The 17,510-nt window shown below is 39.9% G+C and overlaps 1 protein-coding gene across 4 annotated transcripts in view; it reads left to right on the top strand.

Annotated features, from left to right (window-relative positions):
* Positions 1–814: 814 nt before the first annotated feature.
* syt2b (synaptotagmin IIb) overlaps positions 815–17,510 on the top strand; it is a 31,826-nt gene continuing 15,130 nt past the window's right edge. For 2 of the 4 annotated variants that reach the window (XM_086149898.1, XM_086149902.1), the window contains exons 1-2: positions 815–1,004; positions 1,119–1,175. The gene's annotated coding sequence lies outside the window, so the exon portion shown is untranslated. Of the gene's footprint in view, positions 1,005–1,118; positions 1,176–16,268; positions 16,404–17,510 lie in introns of those variants that run through there. The other 2 variants (XM_086149901.1, XM_086149900.1) reach the window with 2 other exon arrangements.

Here is a 17,510-nt window from a genome sequence, read left to right on the forward strand (position 1 = left end):
TCAAACTGAAACAGTGGCATAACTAAATGGTTAAGTTGGGACGAAATTAAAAATAGAGTGTCTCTCTTCCATTATTTAATCTATATTCTGCTTTGGTAATGCTGTGAAGTAAATAATCCAAACTTAACATATCATGCTCCTACACAGCCTTTAACACACAGTGAAACATTCTTCATTTCTTGTATTAAGTGATTAATAATGGACAGTATTTTCTGGTATGTAATCTCCTGCATCTTATCCCACCATCAGCTATTAGCATTCACAAGTTAACGCTTGTGAAAATATAGAACGGAGAAAGTAGTTGCCTTTTTATGAGGCTGCTGAGTCTGGTGGTGCATTACTCCTTATAGAAAAAAAAGGGAGAAAACCCTTCCCATCTGTTTTGCTTGCCTCAATACGTTCAATACTGCTGCCAACCAACCCCCAGCACATACATACATCCACACACACACACACACACACACTTCCTCACACCTCACTGCAGTCAGGATCCTGCACATTTCCTGCAGCAGAGAGGAACAGGACCTCAAACTGTCCTGCCGCCTGGCATCTTCACCTCCCTCGTCACTCATCCATCCGTCCCATAGTAGCTGCATCCCTCTCTTCTCTGTCCGTTTTTTCCACCTGCATCTAATTCTCAAAGCTCAGCACTCCCCATCTGTGTAGCAAAAAGTGATGGAGCAAGAAAGAAAAGAAGGAGGAGGAGCAAAGTGGTGAGTGCGCCACAGAGATTCCAGCCCCCAACCCACTCCGCTCACCCAACTGATGACATAGAGGATTTTTATTGAGCATCTCCTCAGCCAATGAGCTAAGAGTGCCGGGAAATACAGCAGTGAAACTCTGCTTCATCTGCTGCCTATCGCCGTGTCAGAATAATCTTAATGTGTGTTGGTGATTCTTCTCATCTCTCCCAGATCTGAGTCCCCCCCTTTCCCCTCCTCGGGTCCAGAAAAGTCAAGTTTGTGACACAGAGCTTCTCAAGAGGAAACAACCCCATCCCCCAGGTGAAAGCGGGACCTGCCAGCAGCAGTGGGCATTTATTTTTTGCAATATCTTTTGAGAGTGGAATTAACTAAAGTGCAGACCCTTTTTTTTCTTTCTTCCTCTCGAGAGCATAGGTGACCTTGTTCTCTGCTTCCGCTCCTTGTTTAGAAGGTGGCACATCTCGCTTCAAGGTAAGAATCACCTCATTCTCCAAAGGCATCATCAGTTACTGGGCTTTGCCGTGAGCCAAGATGTCACAGAGGCATCTAGCCTCATTACACACATCCTGCTAGAATGTGCAGAAAAAAAGCTCTGCAGAGAGAGAGAACGACAGAATAAATAGCTCAGGGGTAATTATAGAGGACACTGTTAGCTATTCTCAGGCTGGTTTTAATGAGAGTAAACACAAATCAGACAGAGTGGAACTTTCCTGTGCACCAGTAAGTCCTCGTGCCTGCTGTGTATCGTCATGTACCGCTGCAGTATAATGTTACATAATAAAAACAAACGTGTGTGTGAGGTTAGAACCTGATATGGAAATAGTCTCCTTGGTGGAACCCGTGCAAGAAGATTTATTTCCATTATTGATCCAGTTGTGGGCTGGTGTTTAAGAATCTTCTATCCTTCTAGACCGTGCACAAAATGAAATAGAAATGAAGTACAGATTTCACTGACCCATCATTGGCATCGGTCGTCATTGGTTTCCCATCGTAGGCTTTTTTGTAGCGTGTCAGTCTTAACACAGATGATGGGAGTCAGCTCAACAGTGTACAGTGAAAGCTCTGGGGGTGTGCGTGCAAAGTCAAATGTGCTGAGACAGCAGGAGGGGAAGGCCGATGTAAGAGTCTGCAGAGCTCAGAGTGTTGCAATAAATCTGTGATGGCCTTTGAGCAACTAAATCAACATATTTGTTTAAACTCCATGATTGCTGTTTACCTTAATGTTTCTTGACTGAATATTCACTTCATCTCGATTGACAGAGGTTGATATGAGATCAATAATCACTAATGTGTCTTTGAATTATCCTGAAGCCTCTGATGGACGCTGATAATCTTTTGCAAAAGAATGACATCTTGAAATTCCAATAACGCAATCGACATTTACATCCTCTGCGAATTTTCCCCAAAAGCATATTCTTTATTCATCTATTCTGCTCATGTATTGATTGGTTTTAGTTTCAGCCACAATAATAAGTGATTACATCACAGTTTCCTACCCTGTCTTTAATGCGGTGGTCAGATCTGGTGACGCAGCGGTCCCCAGCGGGACTGTGAGTACATGAGCGGGACATTCCTGTGTCCCGCTCATGTACTCTGAGCGCTTGCCAAATGAGGACTTCCTTTTGGCACACAGGACTTAATCAAGTCGGATATCTGCAGTATGCCTCACCGCTTCTCGCATCCTTTCTGTGTAAAAACGTTGTCCCAACACGTTGCGCGTGCTCATACAAATAGGTTTTCTTAACATGCATCAAACCTGTTTCATAGAGATAGAATGGGGAATATCTCCCTGCTGGGGTGTGATAATGTGTTTCTTAAAATAGGATGCGTATCATGAAGCCGAAAACTGTATTATAACATCAAATTCGTTTCATCCTGTCCTGCCAGACACTAAAGGGCACGGGATGTTCCCAGTTTTGCTGAAGCCTTTCACTTGTCTGAGTTTATTATTAAATTTCTTAGCGTCAAATTATTTATATTACATTGGGCTGTAGAAAATAAGGTAGACAAGACTTACATCACTGTCATCAGATTCACTCATCACATTTCATGCCACATCACAGTGAACCAAAGAACTAAAAAAGAGAAAAGTTAATAATAATGCAGATTTAAAAAATTGCAATGGTCTCAGACAACTGCTGATGGTAATATATTTCCCTAGTCCCTTACTTCCATCTCTCTTTAACAAAATGGTTTGTTATGACCGTATACTTTATTGTTCCTTTGGGTGAATTTGTCTTAGACTTGTCCTTTGTCGTTTTTTGTTTTTTTTCTTGAATGCAATGACTTTTTATTGCTGTAACAAGCTCATTATGGCAGTACATGCAATAACAAGTGTGTACTTTTAAAAACAGTCTCAGTTTGGCTCCTTGTATGAAATTGCAAGTTGAACGTTAAGAAAGACAACTTTCACTCTGGTGGACTATTGGTACAACACCTTTGACTCTCTACACCCTTAGCTCATCCTAAAGAAAGGTGTCTTTGCCCGAGGCATTTTTGCTGCTTGATGGTTCATGAAATGGGTTTCTGTACTGCAGCCCATAATCCTGTTGCGCATCAGTGTACACGCAACGCACTTAATGGAAAAAAAACAACAACAAAGGGTTGAGCTGTCGTTGTTTGTTATTAATACTCAATACAGAGCACAGCATGTAAATGCATTTCCAGTAAAACAAAATTTACATTTACATGTTGGTCGTGGACAAATAAGTAAGTATTATAAATCTTGTGCATCTAAAACACAGACAAAGATTTTGGGCTTCAACAAAACATAAGCTGGTACTGAGTTTATACAGGACTGTCTCAGAAAATTAGAATATTGTGATAAAGTTCTTTATCTTCTGAAATGCAATTACAAAAACAAAAATGTCATACATTCTGGATTCATTACAAATCAACTGAAATATTGCAAACCTTTTATTATTCTAATATTGCTGATTATGGTTTACATCTTAAGAAAACTCAAAAATCCTATCTCAGAATATTAGTATATCATGAAAAAGTAATTTTTGTTTTTTTTAATTGCATTACAGAGGACTAAATAACTTTGTCACAATATTCTAATTTTCTGAGACAGTCCTGTACAAACGAATAACTCCATATAATATATGAAAAAGAATCTTTGTTTAAGACACAAAACAGCCTCACAGAGTTTTCAGCCTATGAAACGCAGTCAGTGCAGCACTTCTCTGAACAGAGGACTCACAAGAATGTATGTGTTGATTTGCTGTGTGAAATATGAAGGTTGGTGCTCAACCAGATGAAGTTCTGCAAGCTCTTCAGTGTTAGCGAACCAAAGCGGAGGCGGCGGGTCAGGATCTAGACTGACCCACTGATGAGAAAAAAAGTAGATCAAACCACATTCACACAGATTGTCAAAAGGAACTGACACGTTGAGAGGGAGCGTGTAAAACTATACATGAGGTACTCAAGAACATGACAAAAGTCAAAGTCATTCGCACATCATTGTCAACACAAAGATGTAAAGCTGAAACATGGTCAAACAAGAGAAATACTGACAACATGCCCAGGACTGAACACCTCTAATTAATTCTAGTTTAGCATTTTGCATCAGATGAACTAAATTGGGTGATTTGAATACTAAGCTATCTATCAAAGATACTCCCGTTCATTCAACTTAAGGAATCAAAGACTAAAACTTTGATCCAGGTCTGTTATGTTTTTGGGATCGTCTCCCAAGTTGTAAGGTTGCCATGACAAATAGCTTTTATTTCTTCAAGCAACAATTTTTGCTGGAAAACCCATCGTATTGATGATACTGATACCAACATCCTTTTGGGTACTGCAGTGGCTCAGGGGTTGGTGCTCATACCTCACAGCAAGAAGGTTGTGGTTGGATTCCAATTCCAGGTTCAATGATTTCCTCCAACATCCCAAAAACATACAATAGATTAACTGGCGACCCTAAATTTCCCAGACGTGTGATTGACAGAATAAATGATTGTATGTCTATATATGGTCCTGCAGTCAACTTGCGACCGGTCCAGAAAGTACCCTGCCTCTCGCCCAATCACGGTTGGGGAAGGCTCCAGCACACCCTTGATTCTGAATGAATAAATAATTTCCTTTTTTTTATGTAAAGCTGTAATGTTGTCTTGGACTCCTTAAAGATCATCCGGCTCCATTGTTTCAGCCAAAATAGATGTAGTCTTAATGTGATAATTAAATCCATTCAAAGAATATAGAGGAGGTCATTTAACCAGCTTCCTCACTCAGGATGGAATGAGGCCGATTGGCACTGGCTCTCTCATTTGACATCCTCAGTTGATTTACAAATATTGCAATCCTAAAAGCGTGCAGATGGAGTGTATCTCAGCAATCTTCTAACCACATTTTTTCAACCACTTCTTACTTTTCAGAATTCCACAGTATGCTTATCACGGTAAATTCAACTGAAGGCTGTCATTTTATCAACAGCGGTCCTTCCTGTAAGAATACTAGTAATGGCCAATGAGCCATATACATGCGCTGTATAAAAAAATGAACATAACCACTTAAAAAAAATAGTTTTAACAATTCAACCTGATGAAACATGAGGAAAAGACTATTTGTGATTCAATGACCAAGCAGTGCTATGACAGTTTTCTTCATTTTGCTGTTCTCATGTTTAAAGGCAAAGATGTTGCTGAAGTTTTCTTTCAGTACATATTTGCGCTACGTAATAACACAGCATATTAGAGTAAATTAGATTACATAGGTTTTATTCCGTCCTGCTACAGGGACACTTCTATCTCTGCAAACCTGCTGTTCTGCAGAATGAATTACATTGATTAATTTAAAACCAGCATGTAATATCTGATTACATTTATTTCCCCACAGTGATTCCACTGACTATGTCAGTCCCAGCTTTGCAGTCTTGCGCAAAGGAGGATCAATATCTTTCAGGGGGATGATTTTGGGTGACAGAAAGTGTTTTGGTTGCAGGCGAGGGAAATCCAATCAGTGTCTCCTGCTTCTGCAGTATGTCTGTGTGTGTGTATGTGTGTGTTAGTGTGTGTATGTGTGTGCGTGTGTGTTTATGCCACACAATGACTCTATACTCTTGAAAAAAAAACAGGGAAAAAAGGTCCCGGCTATTCTGGAGTGTTTTCACATTTGCGGTGAAGGTGGCACTACACATTTGCTCTATGAGTTTCAGTTCAGTCAAGGGATTGACAACTATGAATACGGCAGATTGAAAGTCAGCTATAAACCATTTATTATTTGTGGTGAAATGTGAAAGGATCTCTTTGATGTTTGGTCATCAGTCTAGTTGAAATAATGATGTTGGGAACACTTGGTTATGAGGACAATGTTTTCAGGCCAGCTCTTTGTCACTCTTCTCTTAGCTGGAAGATAGATGACCACAATAACACACTCATCCATACACACACACAAAAACACACACATTTATTTACAAATAGATATATGTGTGAGAGAAGAGGATATAGAGAATTGGATTAGATGGAGGAAGACAATTAGTGATGGTAGCCTCAGGAGGGAGCAGCTGAAAGGAAAATACATATGTGTGTGTGTGTGTGTGTGTGTGTGTGTGTGTGAACATGTATGTCTATATATGTGGGGTTATGTATATTCATACCAAATGCTTTATTTAGATTGTGCTCCCCCAGATGAAGTGAAACACGAGTTTCGAAATGGCATTTCAGTGAACAGCAACAATTATGTTAATGTTCATGTCTGATGTTTGTGATTTGCGGATGGAGGATGTTTCTTAACAACAACAATCCATTTTCTCCTTCACGCGAAACCCGGGACAGCTCTGAAAATTTAGCAGAGGACAAAATTGTAAGATACATCTTGATTTTTTGTGTGTGTTTTAGAGTGTATCAGCACAGCTGGCTGGATTTTAATGAAGTGCAGAAGGCAAAGATGATTGACTGTCCGATTTGCAAAGGTCAAAAATGAAGTTGAATTTGGCTGGAGGAGAAGAGGACGAAAGGTGGAAAGTCAGCGAGCACCAGTCGAACGCATACTGGCTTTCTGTCCCCGTTGGCTCCAATTTACTCTGTAATACTTGATCATGTCGGCCCAGATCTTGGCAGCTCGGTAACCCATCTTTCAGCGGTGGGCCAGTGAACCCCAACCCCCCACCCCAAATTTGCCTTGCTCCTCTCAAACTATAAATACACTGGGGTCTATGATTATTCATTGAGGATATTTTCAGCAACAGGAGGTGAGACAGCGTTGGTGTGCGATGATGCGCATCTGTATATTTTGCGAGGTATCAGCTTGGATCCGTTCTAATTTAACTAACTTAATTAAAAGTAAAATCAAAAATATGAATTCATATAATTTCAAAAAGATAGATGTATTGTGACTGTGCCTGTTCTGTCTGTAGAATTTGTATGGATGCCCCTCGCGTTGTAACTGAATGTATTATGCTTTTTAGAAACCGGAGGAAACAAGGTTAGAAACCTTAAACTGCCACTGCGGCAGTGTCTGTCACGTTTTTAATGCTCATTATGACTCATTCGCCAATGACTTTCATAAGAACTAAATTTGCCCATCTCTTCTTTAACTTGAATTGTGATTAAAAACATGGGCTGCCGTGGAATCTGGCCATGTAGAGACAACAGCTCTGATTGGTCTCCTCAAGCATGCCATTTCTCTTGTTGAGCCTCTCACCTCCAGATAGTTTAGAGAGCGGGATGTCCTTCTAAAATGACGTACCGAGACTAATTTCTGGGTCACGTACAGGAGGATGGTGTGGAAGGAATCCAAGATGGTGCAAATTCTGGAAAGCAGAATATCTCTATGTATCACAGTTGGTCCTGCAAGAGGTTGTGGGATTTGTTATTTGCCGTTTCCTTTTGATAGAATGAATAGGTTTCACTAAAGTTTAGACAGTTTCCTCAGTATCAGGAGGAAACTCAGGATCAGCTAATATGGCTGCCACTGAGATACTGGCATCGCTTCAGTTCAGTGTTAGGAATCTCTCAAAGCATTGGGGCAGTCCGGCTCAGGGGCTCAGGGGGTTAGAGTGGTCGTCCTTGCAGCTGAACATTTCTGGTTCGATTCCCGATTCCTGTTGAGGTGTTGTTGAGCAAGACACTGAATTCTTAGCCGCTCCCCTGGTGCTGTTCCTTCGCTGCCTTCTGCTCGTGGTTCATCCATGATGGGTTAAATGTAGTGGTCAAATCTCTCTGAGTGTTGTTCTCTATGTATAATTGAATGTGACAATAAAGGCTTTTCTTCTTCTAAGCATGTGTGCCTGCATGCATCTGGTGACCAAGCCAATAATGAATACCTGGAGTCTCATCTCACTAAAAATATTACATTTAGTAAATCATGAAATGACATAAATGAAAACCAAGACGCAAGATATACGATATCGAAAGTTATAGTCCCGGGTGATCGGCAGAATGAAGGGTTGTCAGATGCTGTTTGTGTACATTTCTTCTCAGTTAGGGCTCTTTGCACTGAATCTTCCACAATATCACACTGTCATGAAAGATTTTCGAGGCTCCTCACATCGTCAGATGAGGTGCAGAAAAATGCAGACGCTTTTTCATTTTTTGGTGATTCATTTGGCGCAAAGCTTAAAGTGTTGACCTGCAAAAAGCCTGCATCCCCTAGGGACGGAAGTCATGTGAAAAGGCCTTTATGACTACACCAAAAACAATCTTTATTCATGGCCACAGATAGGAAAGTGGTCTTTTCCAAGACAGTTCAGACAGAGAGTGCAGCTCTGTCCCTACCTTGGGAATTGCTTTACTGATGTCACTGTCAATTAAAAGTTAAAGTCCCACCTGACCCTTCCGTCAGGTCAACAACCAAAACTTCAGATTACCTTATAGAAAGTCATTTGGGTATTGAAAAATTGGAGCTAAAGTGGCTAATTAACATTAGGCAGGTGAGATTATGTCTCTTCAACTTTGACCAAAAACTTACTCTTGATAACACTTTACCTTCCAGTTTTCTCTTAATAATATTTGGCAGGTAATTATTTCAGCTATAGACTTGTGTCAAGTGCAAAATCTTCTGAATTTCTTTTGATGTATGATATGTCTACTCAGTCCCTTGGCTCACAAATCTTCGATTACAGATGTCTCCGTGCAATGAGTGGCCTTTTATTTTGGAGTCTGGCATCTAACCATCAAAACAAAATATTTGTGGCTGTCCCCGGTGAACCCGGTTTGCCTTTCGGGTAAAGTTAGCTGATGAATTCAGAGGGGGCGAAGCTTTGTAGGAAGACGATGCACAGGTTGTTTGCAACTGTCTACTCCTGAGATCAGTATTGTTTTTCATGCTTTTTGATGATGCAAGTAGGCAGTAATTGGATGTGATAATTTCACCATGATGTTAATTTTGCGCCATATTTGGACCTTTTAAAAGGATGTGACCTTTTTTGTAAAGATGCTGTTATCAGAGCTGCATTGATTTTTCCAAAGTTCTTGACCTCCCCCACCCTGAGGGTGTTGATAGATACTCTTCCTGTTTTTTCTTGCATACTGGTCTGATTAAAATCATATGATGAATGATGATGTTGTTTTGAGGATTGTTTTCAGTTTGTGTGTTGAGGACCAGACTTCTTTGAACGTCAGCCCGATAAAATTTTGACCTTGAACAATTCCGGTCCCTGTTGAAAATTAGGGCAATTATACCCTCTTTTTTTATTAGATTCTTGAGAGAAACAGCAACATCAATGAGGAAATCGAGGTCTACAGATTTAGCGTTGATTCAACAGATTTTTGGACAAAGAAACCCCAACATGATTATATCCAGCAGGTTTGTTGAATAAGCTTTCACACGGTTTAACAGCTGGAGAGCTACCTGTTGTCTCTCAGTGTGGGGTGAGAGAATAGCCGATGCAAATGTGATACACTTTTCATTCAAGCAATTTCTGTGAGCAATTTAATATTTCAAACTGACTGGCAGACGTATTTCCGTCACCACCCCAGTGAAATGTCTTTGCACTCTCTCCTGGAATATTTTCAATGAATAATACACAATCCTCTTCACCCCCTTCATAATTTCCTAAAAGAAAAATGATCTCTTACGCAATTCACCAAACAGTTTTTGCCAGCTGTTGCCCTGTAGGAGGGGCGAAAGTTCACTGTCCTCAGTCACTGTCACAGTTTTTAATACTTTTTTTTTTCCTAGTGGCTGCAAACTTTAAATTACGCCTGGGAACTCTGTTTGTATCCTTTTACTACCCACACATTTATTACCTCCGCTCATCGACTACTCCATTTGATAAACTGTAGTGTGGGTCCGGTGCTGTGAAATGTTTTGACTTTAAGATCGACTAATCAACATTCAAACTTGCTTCCTGAAACATGCTGAAAACAGATTCTACTAACCAAGTTGTTATTAAATATTTTCTTAGAGTACATTCTGTTATTTTTTGGAGGATTCACAAAATGTATATTACATCTTTTTTTCATTAGCTTCTTTCACATTTCCTAGAACCATTTTAGCTCCTACTACAAGGAAGGGTCTTTTTACAGTTGCATAAAAACTCATGTGAAAACAATCAAGAAAAAATGAACATAACCAGTGTAACATTGGCCAACAAAGAAGTCCAAGGTCTTCTGGTCTGCTACGCAACAGAGGGATTTCAAGGGTGAACTGAAAAACATTTTCCCAAAAACGGGAACGCAGTTAACAAATGGCTAGTAGTTTTTCACATAGTTAAGCAGTGCAGGGAGAAGATAAAAACAATCAAGATCATTTGATAATGTGTTGTTATTATTCCCGCCATGTTAAAGATGAATTGCGTGGCAACTCTGCTCTCCATGTAGTCTGTGTCGTTTTCCTCTTCTTCACCTAAGTTTGTTTTTGAGTGTGGTGCTTAAGGTACATGTTACAAATGCTTGCATCATGCTGGTCCCTATTGTGATCTCATACTGCCCCTACCAATCCAAAGCTAAAATATTTCACTGGGAGAAGGTAGTTTCTTGAATTAAGTTCAACCTGGATCGTTCTTAAAACTATATTTTGTCTGAGTGGTTATGATGTTCATCTGCAAGGGTTGCTTGCCATGTCAGTCTTGACTAATTGTTATGAGAAAGCTTTTGTTATTTCATAGTCCTGCATCATACCAGATTTTTATGACATTAATTTCCTGACTTATCTTTATTTTGAGCCTATAAGCAAGATTTTTATAAATGTAAATACATACACACATAATTGTTTTACATAACCACATTTTATTTGTGTGTGGGGTGGTGACTTTTAGCTATTATTGCTGTACTCAAAGATCTTTTCTTTGTATTGGAGATTCTCTCACGGTTTCAGTCGACCAGGCGTGAAAGTGGCCATCAGGTGTTGAACAAGTAAATAGATTTAGTGCAGTTTGTCGGCAATATAGTCCTGATCAGATCTCCATCCAACTCGAGCCCCAGATGTACTCTGCAGGACTGTGCCAAACAGCTTGTTACCAGATGTGCGCTGAGGAAATGGTAGTGGTACTCCATGTTAAAACTGAAGCAGTTTAGCAGAAAAAAAGAAGAAAAAGAACATTTAAAAAAAAAAAGTAAAATTCTTTCTTCTGTTTAAAACCCATGTGGCCAATGAGCTGTGATGCATTTTGGAGTCTTTCTTGTTAGCAATCCAAGTCTCTCTCTCTAGACACGCAAACACAAACATTCTTTGTCGACAAGGGAAGTACTTGAAACCTCAAACAATGATAGTTCAAGCTGACTTGGATGATATGATGCTTTCTGTTTACTGTCCTTCACATGCCAGTGGACATTAACCAGAGGAAGACTTGTGCCACCTGTGTATAATAATGAAAAAGTGAGGGATAAAAAAAAAAAACACACAGCAGAAAAAGAAATTGAGCATGAAAGGGAGAGAGAGTGTGCTCCTGACTGTTTGGACAAAGTGCCTTCTAGCTTTGTATTTCTCTGTTACACCCCTGCATTGCAGCACTCCCTTTAGGAGCTGAGAGGGTGCAGTCTTTTTCACATCCTCTCTGCTGCCTCAGAGGAGACAAATCATCCAGATCAGAGTGCCCTGGCACAATTCAGTAAAGAAACACGTCGAGCAGCAGTCCTCCTCCCTGCATGCTGCGCATTTTGTGGGCTTCGGAAGTGGTGGTTTCCTCCCGCACCGTTCCTCGCAGAGAGGAGGACCGGAGGAGACACGGGGCAGATGCTGTGAGGAAAACAGAGAGCCAAAGGGGGAAGGGAGTATCCCACAATGCAATGGGACATAACCAGTCCTAATACGTTATCATGGCTTGGGTTGACACTGCAGCTGCATTGTGACCTTGCACTTAACTCAGTCAGGCACTGAAACTGCTGAGTCAAGAGGCTCGCGGGCAATTTACCAGATCTGGTCATGAACAAAAGGATTAAAGCTGGTGAGCAAATATAGGTGATTGAAAACAATATACATCTATGTAGGTATCACTCAAATGAATTGTTTGGATCATTTCGTAGACAGACACAAGTTGTGCTCAAATATTGAAAGGAAGAGATATGGATAGATGGATTTTCAAAGATTTAAATAAATACAGATGAACTCCTTTGGCTTTTGTGTTTATCTGATGTAGCTGTAGCTAATATTGTTCAAAGTTGTTCTCATCTCATCTCATCTCATCTCATGTAATGAATGTCCATCCACCTTTCTCCTGTTTGGACAGAATTCAAAGGAAATCATTTTTGATGATATTACCTTTAATATTAATAGATAAGATGTCTTGTTGTTGAATTATTGCACATGATTGAGAGAATAATATAAATTATTATGAGCGTGTGTAATGGTCAATTCAACTTTTAAAGGCAATTGTCAACATTATGTGACTTTAAACTATTAATTTTGGCCAATAATTAGAATGTATCCACTAATTATGTTAATATCTATCTCAGTGTAGCTTGATTTATTGAGCCTGTCACAATAGTCTGTAGAGGATCTGCTTTTTTTCTTCTCAGTTTCCTCCTGTATAAGGCATTACGAGGAATTTCAATGAATCATCAAATTGAATTATCAAAGTGCATTTTCTGATTGCTATACTAATGATGAATTAAAACGCCTCTACAGCATTTCATTTTTGTGCAGAGGTATAAGTCACCTGGAATTATTGGGGAGAATTTTTTAATGTGTCTTTGACCTGAGACAGTGTTTGTTTCTTCTACTTTTTAATTATTTAAAGCCTTTCGGCTTGCAGCCATTTACATATTTCTCCTTCTTTAAGTATTTGTTTTACAGTGAAGGATGAAAAACTGAAATCGCATCCTTGAGAAGTAACCCGAGTGTAAAGGATGCATTTAATTTTCAATAAAAACTATGCATTTAGAAATGCTACCTGACCTGAGGTAAGATTCCAATGTCTCATTATGACCCCATCTAGCATTTAAAGATTGACACAACAATGTGCAAAATTGTTTTACATGATTTGTTTTCCTTTGAGCTACTTAATGTAGTTATTTTAAAAACTGTAATGTTAAAATGAATAAAATGTCTATAATAAATGTATGGGGGAAGCTACAAACCACAAAGTTAAATATTTGAATATGCATTTTTCATACTTGACTTCCCATTTTAAAAACATATTAAGTGATGAAACCAATATTATTCAATCTATTACAGAAATTAACACAAAAAAAATGTTTTAAATACATTAGTAGGTTTTTTCCTACATGACATAGAAGAGAAAATATTCATTTGAGGTTTATTTTTCTTTCACCATTATTCTGTTTTGTTTTTTGTTTTTTTTTTTTGTATTGGGAAGTGTAAAAACAATTGTTTAAACTTTAATGACATTAGTTATAACCATAGCCCTTGCAACTAAAAAGCACAAGTTGTTTGTAGAAAACTGACTTACTCACAATTTCAGTTATTGTTGTCAACGTCATAGTTTCTTTTGGAGGAAATAAAATATTTATGGTGCTAAGATCGGGCTGCAGCAAGGAGTCATAGCTCTGTCTTTTAACATGCACAAAGTATTTCAAAGCCCCAAACAAACATTACTGATGCAGATGCCAACCCGCTGACCACTGAAGAGCTGCTGGTAAATATGTTGCTCTAACCTCTGACTATCCTCTGGAGGGGCCAAGATGTGTCAAATGGTCTGACTTGCGATAATTTACCAAATGCCATCCTCTCTTTCATCTCCGTCTGCAGCTCTCGGCTGACAAGAACACCTAGAAGCGAGGTAAGAAAGGGAAGCCAAATGAGTCTCATTCGCTGAACAGCGACAAAATCTTTCTAAGAAAAGGTTTTAAGTGGCCAACTTATTCCCCAATGAATTCTAATGTTATATCTGATGAGATAAATCTCTGTGTGGATCAGGATGAAAAAAAAAGGACGCATTTCCTTTATAAGTGATACAATGGTTTATTTCATATCCCAAGACTCCCGGGACCAAAATGCACAAACCGACACTATCGCCTTCCTTTTCTCAGAAAGCTGCAGTTCTACTGCCTCCATCATGCCCACGCACAGTCTACCAATGCACAGACATCTGATTTGAGTGGCAGGCTCATGTCAAGGTCATTTCAGTCTTTCGTCTAAAGAAATTGCAAAGAGAATCTGATGAAAGAGAAAACCATTTAGCAGAGCAGGAAAAAAAATAAATGGAATTCTGTGAGCACTATTCCTCGCAGTGTCCCTATTTAAATGAAAGACCTTGGCAATCAAACAGTTTGGTGCAAAGTTCAGAAGTTATTTGTTATCGTGACAAAACGTAGACGGTTTCCTGCAGCCTCAAAATATTCAAACATCAGACCATCAAATGAGTCACTTACCTGTTGAGTAGTCGACTGCAATACAGCCATATGATAATGCATTTATAAGACATTTCAGAACATTTAAAACCACATGTCGCACACATTACATGACATTTCTGCTTCGGCTATGAGTGGTGCAAAAACTATAATAACTCATAAGATTCAATTGAATCACCCATATTTCCTTTAAAACACCTCTAGAATTCAAGACATTGGTGTCACCCATGGGAGAAGCAGCTGAGCAAAAATGAATGCGGCCATTAATTGTTGTATTTGAAGTGCTTTTTTTTTTTTACTGCCAATCACAGTAATGATATTGACAAAGACATTACAAAATACACAAGCCCATACACCCCGCCCCAGTAATATGGTCTTGGCAGGGCCCAGGGAATAGCAATTTACAGAGTAATCTTCTGCCAAACTACACAAGAAAGAGAAAAAGAAATCTGATTTAGGATGATCATCAAACAGGAGTCCCTTAAGTTGTCTCAAATATCTTGTTTCATTTTCTTTTGTGAAAAGCTGTTCATTTTCAGCTAGAGACACCCAAGTCTTAAAGAAGCAATGTATGTTTTGTAGATATGGGCACTCATCTTCAGTGACATTGCCTTTGGATTTTCAGGCTCTCGTTTTTGAGCAAATACAAGTAAGGTACATTCACAAATTTATTTGCAGACGCCATCTACTGGTTATTTAAAAAAAAAAAAAAAAAAAAAAGAGTTCAGTTGTTGCTTTTGTGCAAAGGGCTTTTTTTTCCCCATGTAGTCTAAAAACGTCAAGTCTATGACGCAGCAGTACGGTGTGAGACTCCTGCCCCCATCTGGCAGAAGACAGTTGTTGCAGACTGACCTGAAGTTAAAGCCCCTTGCAACACTGGACACAAGTAGATGCAGCAATATTTCATTGTGGTTTCCACTTTAGAAGGGAAAACGGGTTCCAATGTAGTGTTGGATCTGATAGTTCAATGCCGACATAAAATAAGAAAAAATATAGTTTTATTATCCTGTATTTCTTTGTTGAATAGTTTTAGCTAATTTCTCCCGTAGTATTTGAATAGACCAGGATATTTAGACCTGAAGTTGTTCCAATAGAGTAGGGTCCTATAAGCCTGCTGATGTTCATACATTCATTTCCTGACAATGACATCACATGGTGATTGTTCTCTATTTCATTTGTGGTCTCAACTAATCTTTTCGAACCGGTGAATCTATTTATTGTTGTCTTATTTGACAGTTCCCCGGAAGGATCAATGGAAAGCAGACAAATTGACCTCAGTCATTTATGGTTGGAGTTGTTCATTTTGAGTGGATTTAAAAAGGTGGATTTCTCTGGAGGGTTAAACCAAATGTCCTGGATCAATTGATGCAATCCAATTAACTATAAGGATTATTTGGTCTAAAAATCTGTTTTGAGCTATAGAGGTAAAAGTTAGCATGCTGGTAAGAACGTAGTGCTTTGTGCCCACCTTTACCTTTCTTGTTATACATATCTGATCTCCACAAAGTGTATCTTTGTTTGAATCCCTGAAGCTTTTGAGCGTTTGAACATTGATCTGTACAACTGCCCTCCAATGCTTGACCAAAGAGTGGCATGCTGCAATCAGCTGTGTGAACAGCATTGCAAATGAGGTTTTGGAGGGAGGGTGACACAGAGAGAGAGAGAGAGAAGAGAGAGAGAGAGAGAGAGAGAGAGAGAGAGAGAGAGAGAGAGAGGAATGTAGATGAAAAGAGAGAAAGAGGCTGCATGCATTGAGAGAGAGAGCCGGAGAAGGAGTGGGGGTGGGTGAGAGGGAGGCAAAGGGGGGAGATGCTGTGCATTGGAAAAGGAGGGGTGGGCGGGTGGGAGGGGGTGTAGTGCTGCAGTGGAGAGAAGTGTGAGGAGACTGCAGTCTCTGCTTATGGGAGGAATCAGACTGTGTTAGCTCTGCTCTGAGGAACTGGAGTCCAAACAGTTAGTGATTTTGGATGGGCCACCTCGCAAGGGGGGACACCACATCTGACCGGTGAGTTTTAACATGGAGATTAAGGAAGATCCAGATACAGGTGTATGACGTGAACACGGTCCAAACCTTGATGATGGCTATCTTTTCACTGCATTGTCAAACTGAAAGAGCCGTCGTAAGGATGGATGCCGTGATGTAATTTCAAATATGCTCGGTGATCGGCGTGTTCGGGGACCAGGATGTGGCAGAGAGATGCCGGCTGGTGATGAGCTGCAGAAGCCAAAGGCAGATAAGGGCTGAGTGCTGACAGAACACAGGTAAACAGGCTGAATGAGGGAGGAAGGACATGTTTAAGTGTATTTGTTTCAGCTGTTATCATCGTTTGACAGTTTGAATGCAGCTACAACGACATTCCAAGTTGTGGAAGTTGTCTTTGAGTTATTCCTACCTGGATCTGTAGATAACAGGAAAGGTGATGAAGCGATGGAATCCCTTGAACCATTTCTGCCTAAAGGAACGTTTCCTTCATTGCAGACACGGATGTGCTTTGGTGGTGATCAACTTGGACCTGTTTAATTGAAGTGTGCAAACTAAAATAATATTTTAGGGGGGATTTGGGGAGGGATACATTTTACAGCAAGAAAAGCAACAACTTTATGCATAGCAGAGAGACAGCAGTGTGCAGCACATCACAGTGACTGCTCAGGCAATGACTTGACACTGGCTCTTGGACAATTTCATTCACTCCAGCCACTGGCAGGTTGCAGGCAATCGTGGATTGCTGATAGGCAATATCAGGATGGCCATGAAACAATGATTGGCTGTTCTACTCCACGTAGCCTGTGCTTTTGTGTGTGACCGAAATTGACACACACACACACACACACACACACACACACACACACACACACACACACACACACACACACACACACTCACTCACTCACAAGCACACATATACATCTCACTGGTGAAGCTCAGGCAATTGTGAAATAAGCACATAAGAATGCAATGGTCACTGATCCGTGGTGTATGAGTCGATGCAGGCAGATGAGGTTACCTCATGATTGTTTGCTAGATGCCACCAGTCAAGTGTGCCAGTTCACGTTCAAGTGACTACTTCAATGACTAACCTGCACCGGGAGGATGTTTAAATAAACCAGGGAC

This window comes from Fistularia commersonii, chromosome 7 (genome assembly GCF_037954325.1).
Source record: "Fistularia commersonii isolate RoL2024-O1a breed Wild chromosome 7, RoL_Fcom_v1.0, whole genome shotgun sequence".
Classification (NCBI taxonomy): Eukaryota; Metazoa; Chordata; class Actinopteri; order Syngnathiformes; family Fistulariidae; genus Fistularia; species Fistularia commersonii.